The 17,948-nt window shown below is 45.1% G+C and overlaps 1 long non-coding RNA gene across 1 annotated transcript; it reads left to right on the plus strand.

The window, feature by feature from the left end:
• Positions 1–5,411: 5,411 nt before the first annotated feature.
• On the plus strand, positions 5,412–16,144 carry LOC147370807 (uncharacterized). Its single transcript, XR_015165475.1, has 2 exons — positions 5,412–6,432; positions 15,078–16,144. It is a non-coding gene; the product is annotated as an uncharacterized LOC147370807 (long non-coding RNA).
• The last annotated feature ends 1,804 nt before the right edge of the window (positions 16,145–17,948 follow it).

Here is a 17,948-nt window from a genome sequence, read left to right on the forward strand (position 1 = left end):
GGACTAGCCTTAAGGATCCAAAAACTGAAGCTGTCCAGGTTCATTCTCTGTGTGCTCCCTCATGGTTCCAGCTGTCTCCACAAGGCTGCAGGCATGACACCAGACTGCCGCACACTTTCATTCTTATAGTCTTTTAACCAGGGACAGGAGAGCCTTCTTAACTGGTTAGGAAAGGAGGCCAATATGCTCTCCTTGGATCACATGACCTTCCCTAAACTGACCCCTGATTCTTAGGGAATGAGGAAATATGCTTGAGTCTATTCAGGACATGTACCCACCTCTAGCCATGGGCCTAAGGGTGCTCAGACTGGTGAGGTTGAAGGTAGAGGAGAGTATTCTCTCACACAAGAGGATAAAACAATGAAGGCTTATTACAGAAGGGTTTTGGGCATGCTTGCAGCTTGAAGTACAGCTGAAGGTTTGATTTCCTACAAACTCGTCTAGGGACTCAAGTCCCCAGCAGAGGTCACATATGGGCTTTTGCTCTGTCCTGGAATCTCATGTTCCTTGTAGGATATGGGTGGTGGCAGGGACTGCCCAACTTGACCAATTTCATTTCCCTTTCTTCCAGGGCACAGAGTTGTTCTACATTTTCCAGCCTCCCTTGCAGTTTCTTGGTAGCTAAGTATTGGCGGTGAAGTAACTGAATTCTAGCTGAAGAAATGAGCTTGGGCGTGATGTGTTCCACTTCCAAGTCTGACCCAAGACCTTCATGCTCTCTCCCCCATGCTCTCTGCCGACCTGATGCAGATGTATGTGGCGGCTTGAAGTCACATATTGAGGCTGGTGGAACCACAGGATGGAAGGAGTGTAGGTTCCTGAATCCCTGCTTGGAGGAAAGCCAGCTGCTCAGCAGACTTTCGTGCAACTTTAGATTGTACACGAGGAAGAAATAAACTTTGACTGCTGGAGCAATTACAAATTTCAGAGTCTTTTTTAGCAGTGAGTGTTTCCCTAACCAACAGGTAGATTTCCTTCCCTTTCATCACCAGTGGTTCATTGCCCCTGTTGTCCCAAATAGCTGCAGGGGATCCTGGAACCAACAGAACTGAATCCTGACTCTGCTACTTTCCAGCTGTGTGACTTTAGGGAGGTCACCCACCCTCTTTGAGGTACAGGTTTCTGATCTGTAATCATACCCACTCATTGAGCTGCATCCTGCAAGCCTTATAATTGCCTAGCAGGAAGACCAAGGAGCCTGGTGACATCAATGATTTATTGGATGGGGACTCCTACGTATCCAAAGCAAAAGTCCTGGAGTGACACTCGACTCTGTACAGCAGACGGCAGGCAGGACGTGGCAACATGCTTCATTACTGGGAGGAATGGGAGTTTATCATTATAGGGGGAATTGATGTCAGGTTGGCTCATCAGTTACCAGGGAAACCAGCAGCTAGGGCAGGGGACAAGCACATAGGCAGTCACTGACGGAGCCCTGGGATGAGGAGGATTGGATAGCCATGTGAGTAGGGTGTGAGTGGAGGTGAAGCAGGGCTGGTCCAGCGGGGGACACACAGAGAGCAGGAGCACGGCCATCTCGAGTGGCTGCCCATACACTGCTTCACAAGGTGTTAGAAGTCTGAACTATAGAGAGAATGTGAAAGTACTGATTGTGGATTCTAGGTGTTGATAGTATTGTGTTTTATTTAAACTGCTGCAGGGTGACTTTGTCCAAAAGCAACTTCCCATCTGCCTCTGGCTTCATTGGAGATTATCTTGTCAGCTAGGAGATTCCCCAGTCTTAGAAGAAAGACTTGCTGACTCAGAACACTAAGTTATGTCCTTGGGCTATACTAAAGTGCTGCTGCTCCTTCTTTCTGCTGGGAGACAAACCACAGCAGATGCTTAATCCCAGGTTCTGACTCTGCCTCTTTGAACCTCTCACGTAGGAATCATCCTCAGTTCCAGACGTACAGGTCTCTCTGCTTTTCTTATTCATTTTCTCATTCATTTGCTTGTGCCTTCATGCATGTTCCATTGAGTGTTTATCCATTCATCCACGAAACAAATATTCATTGCATGCCAACTCTGAGCAGGAGATACAGAGGGGAGAAAAAAGGCATGGCCTCCCTCCCATGAGAGTGAGAAGTATTGGGTGCTGCAGTGGCTCAGAGAAGGTCCTCAGTCCAGGTGCTGAGGTCAGGCAGGGTGTTTCACAAGTATGATGCCAAGGGCAAGTTTTTCCAGGCAAAGGGGTGGCTAAGCTCTTTCTACCATAACTACCAGCTACCCCTAAAATCAAGCTCCTGGAAGCGGCAAGCGAAAGTCCCATCCTTTAGTTACACCCTCATCACTGCCACCACCACTTTCTAAGCCCTCCCCAACTTTTAAATTCCTTAGGAATACAGTGCTTTGTGTAGGCCTATAACTCTCAAAAGTTCTTTCTTTCACTCCTCTCTCCCTCCCCACGACCACTGATATTGCATTCAGAGGGGCACAACCATTTTTTTTTAAAATACACCATTTGTATTTATTTTAATTGTATTTATTTTTTGACTGTGCCAGGGCTTTATTGCTGTGCAGGCTTTTTCTAGTTGCGGCAAGCGGGGGCTACTCTCTAGTTTCGGCTCTCGGGCTATAGAACTTAGGTTCTGTAGTGGTAGCGCAGAGATTCCTTACAGCATGTGGCATCTTCTGGGACCGTGGATCAAACCCATGTCCCCTGCACTGCAAGGCAGATTCTTAATCACTGGACCGCCAGGGAAGTCCCTGGGGCATCAACATTTTTAAGACATTCTGCATGAAATATATGTAGTGCATACACTCTTAAAAATCTTCACAGTAAATGTGTATATATGCAAATGCCTTAAAATGTGATATATAGGTACACCTGTTCACATACATACACAATACATGTATGTATGTGAATATACATACGTATAATCTCCAAATTTCTAAGAAAACTAATTGTTTCGTTGTGGTTACCTGTTGCTACCTCAGACATTAAAACTTTATTAAATTTCCCCAAAAGCAGAAATAAAAGGGAGGCTACACCTTTTTTGCCGTCGTAGAGAAAGCCAGCAGACCCAGCAAATGTTGAATGTGTCTGGCTGACAAAAAGTTATCCCACCTTTTCCTCTGAGAAAGCTTTCTTGTTGGTAGAGTGTTAATGACATCTTCCCTTCTTTTGGTGTCTAGAATGATGTGTCCCGTGACACATGCCAAGGTTTGACTAGAAGCTGACAGTAGTTGAATGTTTACTGAAGGGTGGGATGGGAGATGTGGTTTATCATTATCATATCATTATCTCTGCCATACTCTCTGTCTGTGCTATCTCCCTGTTAACAACTCCTAAATTGTTAGAACTTGGGAATTCTCTGGTAGTCCAGTTATTAAGGATCTGTGCTTTCACTGCAGGGAGCAAGAGTTTGATCCCTGGTTGGGGAACTAAGATTCCTCATGTTGAGTGGCATAGCAGCACCACCCCAAAATTGTTAGAATTATTGATGACCATGAGAATGACCCTGAGGACTGAGAGAGAGAGGGGTGGAAGCTTTCTTTTAGACTTTATTAATAATAATGGTGAAAATAGTGGTGATAGCATTTATGAGCAATAATCAGCATATCTTGTTGTTGTTGTCATTCCCTAAGTCTTGTCTGACTCTTTGCAATCCCATGGACTGCAGCACATCAGACTCCCCTGTCCTGTCTCCCAGAGTCTGCTAAACTCATGTCCATTGAGCAGGTGATGCTATCCAACCATCTCATCCTCTTCTGCCCCCTTTTCCTCTTGCCTTCAATCTTTCTCAGCATCAGAGCCTTTTCCAATCAGTTGAGTCTTCCAGGCTCCTTTGTCCATGGAATTCTCCAGGCAAGAATACTGGAGTAGGTAGCTGTTCTCTTCTCCAGGGAATCTTCCTGACCCAGGGGTGGAACCCTAGTCTCCTACATTGCAGGCATACTCTTTGCTGTTTGAACCACCAGGGAAGCCCCCATATATTGTGTAATTAACTATTATAATACTCATTTTCAGATGACACCACCCTTATGGCAGAAAAGCAAAGAGGAACTAAAGAACCTCTCAATGAAGGTAAAAGAGGAGAGTGAAAAAGTTGGCTTAAAACTCAACATTCAAAAAACTAAAATCTTGGCATCTGGTCCCATCATTTCATGGCAAATAGATAGGGAAACAATGGAAACAGTGACAGACTTTATTTTCTTGGGCTCCAAAATCACTGCAGATGGTGACTGAAGCCACAAATTAAAAGACTCTTGCTCTTTGGAAGAAAAACTATGACAAACCTGGACAACATTTTTAAAAGCAGAGACATTACATTGTTTGCCAACAAAGGTCCATCTAGTCAAAGCTACGGTTTTTGCAGTAGTCATGTATAAATGTGAGAGTTGGACCATAAAGAAGGCTGAGCACCGAAGAACTGATACTTTTGAGCTGTGGTGTTGGAGAAGGCTTTTGAGAGTCCCTTGGACTGCAAGGAGATCAAACCAGTCAATCCTAAAGGAAATCAATCCTGAATATTCATTGGAAAGACTGATGCTGAAGCTGAAGCTCCAATACTTTGGCCACCTGAGGCAAAGAGCCGACTCATTAGAGAAGACACTACTGCTGGGAAAGATTGAAGGCAGAAGGAGAAGGGGACGTCAGAGGATGAGATGATTGGATGGCATCACTGACTCATTCAATATGAGTTTGAGAAAGTTCTGGGAGATGGTAAAGGACAGGGAAGCCTGGCGTGCTGCATTCCATGGGGTTGCAAGAGTCAGACATGACTGAACGACTGAACAACAACAAAAAATACTCATTTACATATTTCACTTCATTTATTATCTCGTGTTTGAGATATTACTTCATTTATGTCTTATAACTGCTCTGTGAGGTAAGTTCTAGTATTATCACCCTGATTTTACAGATGAGGAAGGTAAGGCACACAGAGGTTTAATGATCTACCCAGTCACACAGCAACGGCAGAACAGGGTTTGAACCTAGACCATCTAAACTCTAGAATCCACACTCTTTGCCTTTCATTACTCTCATGCAGTTGAATGTCGGTAAAACAAGAAAAAGAGCCATCTAGCCGAGGGGAGAAGAGGTGCTCCAAAAGCCCACCGGGGAGACCCCAGGCTCTGAACTCAAGGTCCCAGATTTCTAGCTTTTCCTTTCCAGCAGGGGGCGCCCATAGTCCACATATTCTGGGTTCCCTCTTAAAGCCTGATGCCTCCCCTATTGAGAACCACAACTCATGACCCTTCAGCAGAAGCCCTGATCTTCAATGTTGTGTATCATTCTCGAAGTATTTATAGTGCATTAAACAAGGCAATGACCCAATACATGGAAGTAATCAAGGGAATGATCCAGTGTATTTCTTGGAGGACCTGCAATGGGCATTACTGTTGTTACTTAGTCCTTGAGTCGAGTCTGACTCTTTGCGACCCCAGGGACCGTAGCCGCTAGGCTCCACTGTCAATGGGGATTTCCCAGGCAAGAACACGGGAGGCTTCTCAGTCTAGGGACAGCAACAGGGCTGATGGCCCTGGGGATGGAAGTTTCTCCAACATCCTGCATATTCTCCAGTGCCCAGAGGAGCCCTTGCCGGTTTCAGGGGGACCCTCCTCAGCTCTGCCAAGTCATCCTTTTTCTGTGTATACTTTGATATTAGAAATCTGATTCCAAATTGAATGAGAGAGAAAACACGAGAGAAATCCCCCAGGCCAGCCTCCAGGAAGGTGACTGTCTAACACCTCTACCTGAGTGACCCTGGACCTTCCCCACCCACAGATCAAACCCATGTCTTCTGCACTGGCGGGCAGATTCTTTTTTAAAATTATTTTAACTGGAGGGTAAGTTCTTTACAATATTGTGGTGGTTTTTGCCACATATCGACATGAATCACCCATGGTGTATATGTGTCCCCCATCCTGAACCCCCCCTCACCTCTCTCCCCACCCCATCTATCTGGGTTGTCCCAGAGCACCGGCTTTGAGTGCCCTGCTTCATACATCGAATTTGCACTGATCACCTATTTTACATATGGTAATATACATGTTTCAATGCTATTCTCTCAAATCATCCCACCCTCCCCTTCTCCCACATAGTCCAAAAGTCTGTTCTTTATATCTGTGTCTCTATTGCTGTCTTGCATATAGGGTTGTCGTTACTGTCTTTCTAAATTCCATATATATGCTTTAATATACTATATTGGTGTTTCTCTCTCTGACTTACTTCAATCTACATAATAGGCTCCAGTTTCATCCACTTCATTAGAACTGACTCAAATGCATCCTTTTTTATAGCTGAGTAATATTCCATTGTGTATATGTATCACAACTTCCTTATCCATTCATTTGGCAGGCGGAGTCTTTACCACTGAGCCACCAACGGCCATGTGTGTATGTTTAGTCACTCAGTCGTGTCCGACTCTTTGCGACCCTGTGGACTATAGCCCACTAGGCTCCTCTGTCCATAGGATTCTCCAGGTAAGAATACTGGAGTGGGTTGCCATTTTCTCCTCCAGGGGCATGGATAACCACAAACCCAGTAAACCTGCAGAAACCCCAAGCAGATAATCCACAAAGGCACTTGAGGCAGGGGTTTTTCTTATCACACTCAAAAAACTAGCCCCAGCTCTCAGGGTGGCCTTGACCATGTGAATCCTACCCCCAATACTTTAGACTGTTATGGTGAGGGGCCATGCTGTGCAGGCTGCCTCGCCCTTGTGAAACTTGTGCCCAGGTGTTTTCTCTCCAGTGACCTTTGTCACATTCTTTGCAAGAAATTAGCTCCAAGGAGCAACTACAGAAAACCAAACTTCAACCTGCACCATAAACAGAAATGCCAGGAGACCAGATTTGGCAGAATTTGTATGTTTCACAGTGTTGGGGAAATAACTCTGAGAGGTCTATCCCCAAGCCAGATGCTCCCTCCACCCTCAAAATAATCTGCAGTAAAGATCAGGTGAGGGGCCACACCTTAACTGGCGGCTTCTCATCTAGGGACAGCAACAGAGTTGGTGGCCCTGGGATGCATATTTCTCCAACATCCAACACATTCCCCAGCTGGCCCTGAGGAGCCCTTGCAGGTTTCAGGGGGACCTTCAACAGCCCCTCCAAGTCATCCTTTTCTGTATATATCTTTGTATTAGAATTCCGATTCAAAATTGAATGAGGAGGGAAAACACAGAGAGAAATCCCCAAGGCCAGCCTCCAGGGAGGTGACGGTCTAACCCAGGAGATTGCCTGGGTTCACATTCTAGCATCTGCCTCATAGAGGCTGAGCAACCCTGGGGCAGTTTATTTACCCTTTATCTGCACCATGGTTTTCTCATTTGTGAAATGAAGATAATAAAATCCACCTCCTAGGGTCGGTGAGCACCTCCAGTGAGTTAAGGCAGGTAAAGATTAAACACAGTGCTTGGTGCCCAGGAAGCCCTTCATCAATCAGTCTGAGCTGCTGTAATGAAACCTAGTCATGCAGGCAGCTCCGGGCAAGAAAGGGTCTTGCACTCTTTCACAACTGCAAATTTCACTGGGACCAGGGCAGTTTTTCTGCTCTGAGTGACACTGGGACACTGCCTGCCTTTCCCCCAGAACTTAACACCCCCTCACCTCCTCCAGGCTGCAAACCCCTTCCTTCAAGGTAGTTAACTAGAGGCCACGTGGAAGTTTTCTCTCCTGGAATCGGTTCCTGAGCATTTGTTCTCATGACTAACTGGCTGGGAGCGGAGGTCAGTTGAAGTTCAAGAGGGCCTCTGTTCTGACTTTTACTGCTTATTGATTTGTGGCATTTATAAGCCTGAGCCCTGGGCCTCCAGGGCCAAGACCGCAGGCACAACAATGCCACCCTTCTCCAGTGGCCCTGTTTACCTTCCGGGAGCAGACAGGGTGTGGCCAGAACTTCTGGGGTGGTGAGAGCGCAGCACAGGGTGTGGTGAGGATGCGGGGTGTGGCTGCCCAGGACAGGCCTTGGGGAAGGCAACCGGGGAAACCAGCCAGGGCAGCCCAGGTCTGAGTGCGGAGGCCCTGGGGTTACTGCTCTGTTGTGGAGCAGTTGTGAGGACTCGGGTTCTCTGCTCCTCAAACATGACGACTGCAATAATAATAACCTGTGTAGGTTGCTCAGTCGTGTCCTACTCTTTGTGACCCCATGGACTGTAGGTGCCAGGGTCCTCAGTCTGTGGAATTCTCCAGGCAAGAATACTGGAGTGGGTAGCCATTCCCTTCACCAGGGGATCTTCCTGACCCACAGATCCAACCCGGGTCTCCTGCATTAAAGGTAGATTCTTTACCATGTGAGCCACCGGGGAAGCAATAATAATGGCTTCCCTTTTATGAGTACTTCTAGCCACATGTGGCAGCCTGAAGCTTTCTCTTAATTAAGATTATGGGCTGTGTATGCCTCACAGAATCACTACCACTAGCTGAATGACCCTGGAGACTTGACTTACCTTTTTCTTCCACAGCGTCCTCACCTGTATGGTGGGGGGTGGGGGTGGTTAAAGGCACTTTCCTTGAGGGTAGAGCAGGAGGCACCCAGCTGACATCACAGCTAAGGTGCTGGAGCCTGGTGGTCCCGGGAAGGGGCAGGTGGAATTATATCACACGATATTGGAGGAAAGGGATTTATCTTGGTGACTTTAGGACACTGGTTCCAAAGGATTTAAAATAAGATTTGATATGAAAGTGCCAACCTTGATCTTGAAATAAATCAATTGGCAATGGCACACTGAGTCCCGAGCATAGAAAATCAATATCTGACTCACTGAAATCAGTGTGAACAAAGTTGAGATCAACTACATAAAACATTTTATGGACCGTAGAAGACTTTCAACCAAGTAAATAAAGTATGTGGGGGAAAAAAGGCACCTTCCTTTTCAGATTGTATGAGGATCAAGTGGAAAGCCCTAGAACAGCCTCTGGCCCCAGAGGCTGTTGAGCAAGCATCAGCAATCGCTAATGTAGATTTCACATGTGTGATTTCATGCCATCTCATGGCAATCCTGTGAGGTAGCGCCTTTACTGAGGAGTGGCCCAGGGCATGCAAAAAGAAGCAAGCAAAACTGGGATTTGATTCTGGGATTGTCTGACTCTGAATCCCAAACTCTGGGTCCAAATAGTTGTGCCTCAGTGCTTTTTGTTTACCAACTCCACGTGAAGAAACACTGGTTGAATGCCTTACTACGAGCCAAGCTGTTGTGACGGTTTTTAATCCACTGAAAGTTCCAATAACTCAATTCATAACCACACACAGAGCTCATCCAGCTGGGGACTGCGCTGGGTCCTGGATCTATCTCTGTGAGCAGAACCTTGATCTTGCCCACAAGGAGCTCACAGGCCAATCTGCAAACGAAGAAGAGCCCCTACGTTGGCACATTTACACGTCTAATGACTCTTTCTGCTTACAACTCCATCTGGACAGTTTCTTTTTTATTTTTAAATCTTTTTTTGACTGTGCTGCGTCTTCCTTCCTCTGCATGGGCTTTTCTCTAGTTGTGGCTATTGGGGGCTACTGGACTTCCCTGGTGGCTCAGACGGTAAAGCGTCTGCCTACAATGCGGGAGACCTGGGTTCAATCCCTGGGTCGGGAAGATCTCTGGAGAAGGTAATGGCAACCCTCTCCAGTATTCTTGCCTAGAAAATCCCATGGATGGAGAAACCTGGTAGGCTGCAGTCCACGGGGTCGCAAAGAGTCGGACATGACTGAGCGACTTCACTTCACTTCTCCAGTTGCGGTGCAAGGGCTTCTCACCGTGGTGGCTTCTCTTGCTGTGAAGCACAAGCCCTGGGGCTTGCAGGCTTCCGTAGTTGCGGCACGTGGACTCAGTAGTGGCAGCTCCCAGATTCTAGAGCACAGGCTCAATAACTGTGGTGCATGGGCCACAGGTATGGAGGTAGCATGTGGATCTCCACATGTGAGATCTTCCCAGACCAGGGATGGAGCCCATGTCTCCCGCACTGGCACGTGAATTCTTTACACTGAGCCACCAAGGAAGCCCCGGTCAATCTCTTGAGCTCCCTTATCTCTTTTGAGGGCCGTAACTAAACCATCAACTCCTACTTTGCATGAAATTCCCATTTCTAGGTTGAGGTTTTAAATGGACTGTTAAATAGGAGAAGGAAAGAAATTAGAAGAGATATTGGTCACCTATTCCTCAGTCTTCAGTTTATTCTTGAAAGACTAGGAAGATTTGATAAGGGCTTGAGGAAAGGAAAGACCACTGTAGGGTACACATACCTCTGGACATGGGTCTTCTCTAAGTTGTGGGCTCTAGGAAATTGCTTCCAGGTCCTGGAAACGAGGTCAGGAAAATGTCACTCACTGAAAAATTAGGAAGAAAGTCATTGATGAGATGGACTATCTGCAAGTGTTCCCCACTCCACAAGATGTGCTGCAGGGGGAGACTTGAAACACCAAAATCAAACGCTTGCCTTTATGAAACAGATATTTACAGAGTACTCTATAGGCACTATGTGAAACAGTGGGGATTTAAGGATGAAGCAAACCCCCAACCCTGCACCCCAGGTGCCTCAGAGTTCTACCTGGAACTGGATGTAAACAAGAAAGGCATAATGTAGTCAACTGAATTAATCTGAGTGGGTAAACCCTTGATGTGACAATAAAAATACACAGCCAGCATGGTGTCCTAGAAAGGAAGCATTCAAGCCCATTCTCCTAGTCTTTATCCAGACCCCAGGAGGGCCCAAGATCCCATCAGGAGAGGTGTGAGCTGTTTGGGTCAGAGAAAGCTTTTTAGGACTCTCCACACTTGGGTAAATATGTCATATTAGTACTTACAGAGGCTTTCTCTGTGCTCTGGGCTATTCTTAGCACTTGACATCTGATGGTCCATTTAATCCTTGCAATAGACCTATGGAATAGGTATACCATCCCTCCAACAATTTCAAATTTTGATGCCTTGAGAGGTTTAAGTAACTTATTGAAGGCGACCATACAGCTGGTCAGGTAGCAGAGAAGGGCCGCGTGGCACTGGGGCCCCTGCTCTTACCCACAGCACTAGTAGGGCTTCTGTAGGGACAAAAATAGTCCTCTCATGAGTGGTTTGGATTCCTCGGTCACTGGATCTTGGGTGGGTAGCACGCAGTGCCTGAAGGCCTCTCATTGTGATTTAATTATGTGGCATTAGGTTTATAGCCTGTTGCTGCTGCTGCTAAGTCGCTTCAGTCGTGTCCGCCTCTGTGTGACCCCATAGACGGCAGCCCACCAGGCTCCCCCTTCCCTGGGATTTTCCAGGCAAGAACACTGGAGTGGGTTGTCATTGCCTTCTCCAATGCATGAAAGTGAAAAGTGAAAGGGAAGTCGTTCAGTCATGTCCGACTCGTCTCATGTAAATATCGGCCCCATGTTTCCCAGAGCCTGAAAGCCTCAAGGTGCTCCAGGAAAATAAAATTCTCTCCAAAGGACCAAACCCCAAAGTGAATGGGTCAGGGTGCCCTCAAAGAACTGATGATACTGAAACAGATCAGGACCCTCTGGTCCTTCCCTCCATGTCCTCTGCCTGCCTTTTGTCTGTGGAAGACTTTAGTCAATGAATAAGTTTAATCAGAGAAACGAGAACACATGGAAGCAAAGGGAAACAGTCAAAGGAGACCAAAAAATAATAATGTAGTCATTAAGCTTAGTCAAGGACCTTTGGTTCTTTCTCAAGGGCTATAGATAATATTCTGAGCCATAGCCTGTGAGCGTCCTATAGAGACTAATACCAGGTGGAAGAAGTTAGCTGCATGATGACCACACTGTACCCACAACACAAGCAGCTACAGTTCTGAGAACTGGACTCAGAGAAATGGGAACAAACGGACCCTGGAACTAAAGATTAACTGTACCTAAAACAATCAAGATGAAGCGGGTCAGACCACTGATGACCAATTTGAAGATGCCTGTCAGAGCTGACTGTGCTGTTCCTGCATATGGCCCCCTCATTCTGTCTATAAAACCTTTTGCCCCACTGGTTGTCAGCTGGGGGGAGTTGGCTTTTGAAAAGATGCCTGCCCTTCTCCCTGAGTTGTTGGCATCTGAAATAAAGCAAACTTTCCTTTCCACCAACCTGGCTGTTTATTGGCTTTTGAGCAGTGAGCAGCCAGATCCCACACACCCTTTCAATAACAATACAAGGACATGCAGCAGCAGAACCAGGGGTAGAACTCAGTTGCCTTGGCTTCATCACAGTTCTTTATACTTGGAAAGGAAAAAAAAAAAGGACATAAAATGCATAGGAATCAAGTTCTGAGGATGCGTAGCCAACTTAGAAACATACTTTTAAAGTATCCCACAATTGGGGACTTAAGTATGTGTCACAGAGTGTGTTTCCTATCAGCATCCTTGCTCCCTCAGGGTGGGGACTTTGAGGCCCCTGCAGAGTTGGGGGAAGCCCAGAGCCCAATGAGAATGGAGCCTAGTTTAGAATCTCCAGGTAAGTGCTGAGCCCAGAAGGTGGACTCGAGGAACATACAACCTTTTGTGGAGATTTGGAAGTGGGTTGAGTTAAACAGAAAACGCCTGCTAGGCCACCAGAGTTCTTAGACTTCTCCTGTTAGAGTCTCAGGACTGTGTGTGGTCAGGGAGAGAAGGCCTGGGGCTCTAGCAGTGTTGTCATGGACCTGGCCTGGAATTTTACTAATAGAAAATTGACGGCAAGGCTCCCAACCCCGCCCATTTCCAAGCCCTCGAGATAGTACAGCAGGACCCAGAGGATGCAGTTCTAGTCAGAAAGGATCTTAGATTTGACCCTATTGATGAAGTTGTACAAGAATAGGGCCTCCAGGTTTTGGGAAAAAGTCCCTCTGGAATCAAGAAGATCTGAAAGAGCCAGAAAGTATTCACTGTTTCGATTCAACTCAGTTCCACTCAGCTCAACTCAACTGAATTCAACATATTCCACTCAACATCTACTGTGTACCAGGCACTGTGTTGGGGCTGCCCCCATAGCTCAGTTGGTAAAGAATCTGCCTGCAATGCAGGAGTCTGGGGTTCATTTCCTGGTCAGGAAGATCCTCTGGAGAAGGAAATGGCAACCCACTCCAGGAGTCTCACGTGGAGAATCCCATGGACAGAGGAGCCTGGTGGGCTACAGTCCATGGGGTCACAAGAGTCAGACATGACTTAGCAACTAAACCACCAACAACCAGGAGCTGTGCTGGGAGTTAAGAATACTACAGGGAACAAGATAGGCGAAACTGCCTGCAAGAAATCATAGTCTAAAGTGGAAAAGAGCTGCTTTTAAGACAGAGTCCTCCTCCGAGGAAGTGACTCTTTCTCTGCAGCTCGTGGGATGAGGGGCCCCTGGGGAGAGTGGCTGCCAATTAGCCTGCAGTTCTCCTGTCTTCAGAATCAGCACTGCCCAAGACTTATTACTTCATTCAGCCCTCTGACACTGTTGAATGATTTTTTTTTTTAATCATATCTAGATTTTCCAGTTTTTCCTGGCAGAAGCTTTGGTCTCCTGTAGGCTGCTGCTGCTGCTGCTGCTGCTACGTCGTTTCAGTCGTGTCCGCCTCTGTGAGACCCTATAGACGGCAGCCCACTAGGCTCCCCCATCCCTGGGATTCTCCAGGCAAGAACACTGGAGTGGGTCTCCTGTAGGCTACTCTGTCCTAAATGGAAGTGGAAGTCACATGACTTTAACTTTCATGTCCTTTCTCAGTTGTTTTTTGATGATTTAAATGGGAATCCAAGGTCATAGTTATGAATATCAAATCTCTTACCCCCCAGCAGTGTAGAAATAAAGGCTTCTTCTTTTTTTTTTTTAAGAAGGAAAACCGTCCTTAGGTTTTAAGGAGCTTCCTTCCTATACACTGTAGGTGGCTGGCATTGATGTGCTGTCTCACCTCAACTGTCTGGGAGATGTGTGGAGGTTTTATAACAGGAAGGAGACCAAAGGTTTCCAGTTTCTAAGTGGCCAGTCCAAGATTCCAAGCGATAGATTTCAGTTCGTGACTTAATGTTTGCCTGGGTAGTAGGAACTTAGAGGAAAATGCAAAGTATGTGTGTGTGTGAGTGTGTGTGTGTGTGTGTGTGTGTGTGTGTGTGTTGTGGCTTATTTAAAAAGAGCCTAAATATGTTTAGAACAGATTTGTGGTTGCCAGCGTGAGAGAGGGATGGATTGGGAGTTTGGGATTAGCAGATGCAAACTGTTATGTATAGGATGGATAAACAGCAAGGTTCTACTGTACAGCAAAGGGAACTGTATCCAATACCCTGTGAGAAATCACAGTGGAAAAGAATATGAAAAAGTACATATATGTATAACTCTATTACTTTGCTGTACAACAGAAATGAACACATTGTAAATCAACTATACTTCAATAAAATAAGTTTTTGAAAATGAATAAATGAAAAGGGTCAAAAGAGAGTAAAAGGAGAAGCAGGTTTGTGGCAGAAAGTCAGTGATAGCAATTTGAAGAAGCTGGTCCTGGTCACCATTTTTTGAAAAACCAGGAGACTTTAAAAGATGATAAATGGCTCATTGGTTGCTGGGACCAGCCCCAGGGTGATTTTATTTTTTTTCATTTAAGATGAGATAATGAGGGCTCAGGGGGTTCTTTCTGTCCTCTCCCCGCTCCCTTCTCCTCGCTGACTTCACCCCACCCCACTTGGCTTACAAAGACACCACTTCCCTTTCCACTCTTGAGAGGCCTTCGAGTCTGTATTCTCTAACCAGGTCTGCAGCTGAACAGGATTGTTAGCCAGGTTTGCAGCCCTATAGAGTCCCAGGTGGATTTGCTGAGAAGCCAAGGAAGTTTCCAGGGCTTCACTAGCATGGGCTCTTCCAAGTCCTGGGGGACTTGTGATGGGGGGGAAGTGGCACCAGTGTCCTGGTCCCTCAACATTTGCTCTTGTGATATTTGCAGAAGTATAATGCTTCAACTAAGGTTGGTCAAGATGGCTGTCTTCTTCCTTTGTGACTTCGACTTAGGTTATAGGATAAGAGCAGCTTTGGATACTTTGGGGATTTGCTGAAAGGACTACTAACTGAGGAATTTCATTTTTGGGGGCTTAAAAGAATGTAATTTCTGGTTTCTTTCCTTCTTTTTTTTTTTTTGTTACTTTTGTGCTGCGTTGTTGTCAATGTGGGAATAACATCCAGGAATATTTTTCTCACCCACAGGGCTGGCTCAACCTGGTGGCTACATGCAGCTGCAGGGCCAGAGGTTGTAGAGCAATAAGAGAAGATCCTTCAGCATCTGGCCCAGATGTGCCAGTGGAAGAGAAGTGAGGTTTGAAATGTACAGGGTCAGAAGCTAACCCAGGGGAAATGCTCCCAGGCATCAGGTGTGCAGAATCCCAGCGACAGCACTCAGTTCTCCTCAATACATGATCCAAACGAAAGTTCTTTCCTGTCAAGAATCTACTCAATAATGCAACGAGTATCATTCTAAGTGAGGCATAACATGCCTTTTCTTTTTGATGGCATCACGTGAAATAGATGTTTTTCAGAATTTTTGTATTTATAGGGCACAAACCTGTAACATTCTTACAAAAGCATGTATATTTGTGTGTGAAGTCATACATACATCCAATGATTAATAATAAACATCTAATTTTAATCAACCATACCAGAGGAAAGACTGACTTGTCTTTCTGTTCTCACTCTATAAAAAGTTATGAAATTATTATCATAGAAAAAAGCTATGCAGCCAAAAACAATGTAGAAAAGCAAGCATTGCTGAAATGGTCAAGAGAGTTTGTGAAGAGACGGTATGATATTGTTAGAGATTTTGTAATGTTTAACATACCTATGAGCCTTTGAAGTTTACTGAGATTTCTTTTATCATTTGATATAAATGTTCACAATCATAACTGATTTCATATTTTAAAATTTTGTATTTGTGTTCATAGTTTTATGTTTTTTTAAGCCTCTCCCCTCTCAAATATATGTATCTCTACAAAACTGTATCTACTTGAGTCAATTACACTGCATTTCTGAGACTTATTTTCCATATGGCTGCCAGCCCATCCCTCTCTCCCCACCCCTTCCAATAAGGTTGTATTTCTCCCTGACTTTTTTGTCATTCTCACTTGCCAAGATAATCTCTTATTTAATCCCAGCCAACGTGTCTTCCCATGTCTTAAATTCTTGTAAAATCAGCAGCAAAGATCTTTGCAATGCCTGGCAGGCAAAATACTTGTAGGCATATTAAATTTGGTCTAATTAAAAGCTCAAATGCAACCAATTGTTTCACTCCATGTTTTATTAGGGAAGGGAAGCCTTTAAAAGAAATGAGCCAGACGATTCTTCTCATTTCGAACACTCAGTTCAACTATTTCCTTACTGTTATTTGTAGTAAAAAGAAAGCTCTGATTAGGAAGGTTCAATGCTTCTGCTGATTGAAAAAAATATGTACGGTAAACCTAGTCTTGGTGGCACGATCTTACGGGAGTCTTGGAGGTGGTGCTGGGGAGGGAGCTAATGACTGGTCCATGAGTTGCTAGACTAAACATTTGACGAACGTTTTTAAGTCTAATTTTTTCTTGCATCGAATTGAGTACTCATGTTTAGACTAGTGCTCTGAGCTGAAGTGTAAGTTGTCTTTCTTTCTTTTCCCCCCTTTTCTCCCTTACTTTCTACTGTCATTGTTCTCCATCCAATATACACACTTTAAGTCATGACTTTAAATATGTCTATATTCATATAAAACATGTCATTTTGTTTTGCGTGCATACGTGCATCTATTTATATGGATGGCATGCGTGAGTGCCGATTTACTTCAGTTGTGTCTGACTCTGTGCAATCCTATGGATTGTAGCCTGCCAGGCTCCTCTGTCCATGGGATTCTCCAGACAAGACCACTGGAGTAGGCTGCCATGCGCCCCTCCAGGGGATCTTCCTGCCCCCAGTGATTGACCCTGCATCTTTTATGTCTTCTACATTAGCAGGCAAGTTCTTTACCACTAGTGCCACCTGGGAAGCCCCATATGGATGGCATGCAATATTAATATTGTTTCCTACTTTTCTCACTCAACACCGATTTTGAAGTCTACGATAATAGTTTATATGTTTTTTTGTACAGTTTTTATATAGATACTAGAAGTATCTGTTTTGTTAACTACTGCTAACTTTGTTGAAAGAAATGAATTTTGGTACCATGAAATCCACTAAAATTTTGCCATATGGTTTATATATTTCCAGTCTCGTTCATAAAATCTCTCCCTACCTGGAGCTCACAATGATGGTCTCCTACACTTTCCTGTTAGCATTTAGCTTTTTTCTTTTATATCAGACATTTGTTTTTGTATATAAGTAGAAAATCTAGCTTATTTTTCTCTGACTAGTGTTCCTGTTTTTTCTAATCATTTTATAAATAGCTTTTCACCTCTTGAGAGGTCCGTGGTGGCCTAGTGGTTATTCCAGGTTTTCACAGCTGTGGCCTAGGTACAATCCCTGGTCAGGGAATTGAGATCCCACAAGACATGTGAAATGGCCAAAACAAACAGAAACAAAAAAACCCAAACCTTTTAATGGGTGTTATTATCTTTCTTATGTGTGATATTATCTTTCTTATGTATCAGGTGCATGGGTCCAATGGTGAATTCTAATGGGAACCCAAAGCAGCCTTCATATATATATATACATATACATATATATTCCTAATGTTTATAAGTAAGTCTTCTACATATAAACCTTCAAGTTGCCAGCTTTCAAAGATGAGCACGGGTGTTCGCATGTCCAATCACGTGAGTCAGCTCCTTCGACTGGCGTGCATCGTCACGTGTGTGCATCCTCTACAAGCGTTGTGCTTTGTGTCCTTGGGGTAGCTTACTAATGAAGACCTTCTGGAATTGGAGGTCCACACGAAGGATGAAGAGCGGCAAGAGGAAGAAGAGTAACTGGGGAACCAAAGAGATTCATGATGCAGGAAATGGCAAGGGGATTTTCTTGACTTGAGGAGGCATTATTAGTTTTTGTAGAGAAGGAAATGGCAACCCACTCCAGTATTCTTGCCTGGAAAATCCCATGGACAGAGGAGCCTGGCAGGCT

Source organism: Bos grunniens, chromosome 6 (genome assembly GCF_055505025.1).
Source record: "Bos grunniens cultivar Pamir isolate PY7600 chromosome 6, Bosgru_T2T1.0, whole genome shotgun sequence".
NCBI classification, from domain to species: Eukaryota; Metazoa; Chordata; class Mammalia; order Artiodactyla; family Bovidae; genus Bos; species Bos grunniens.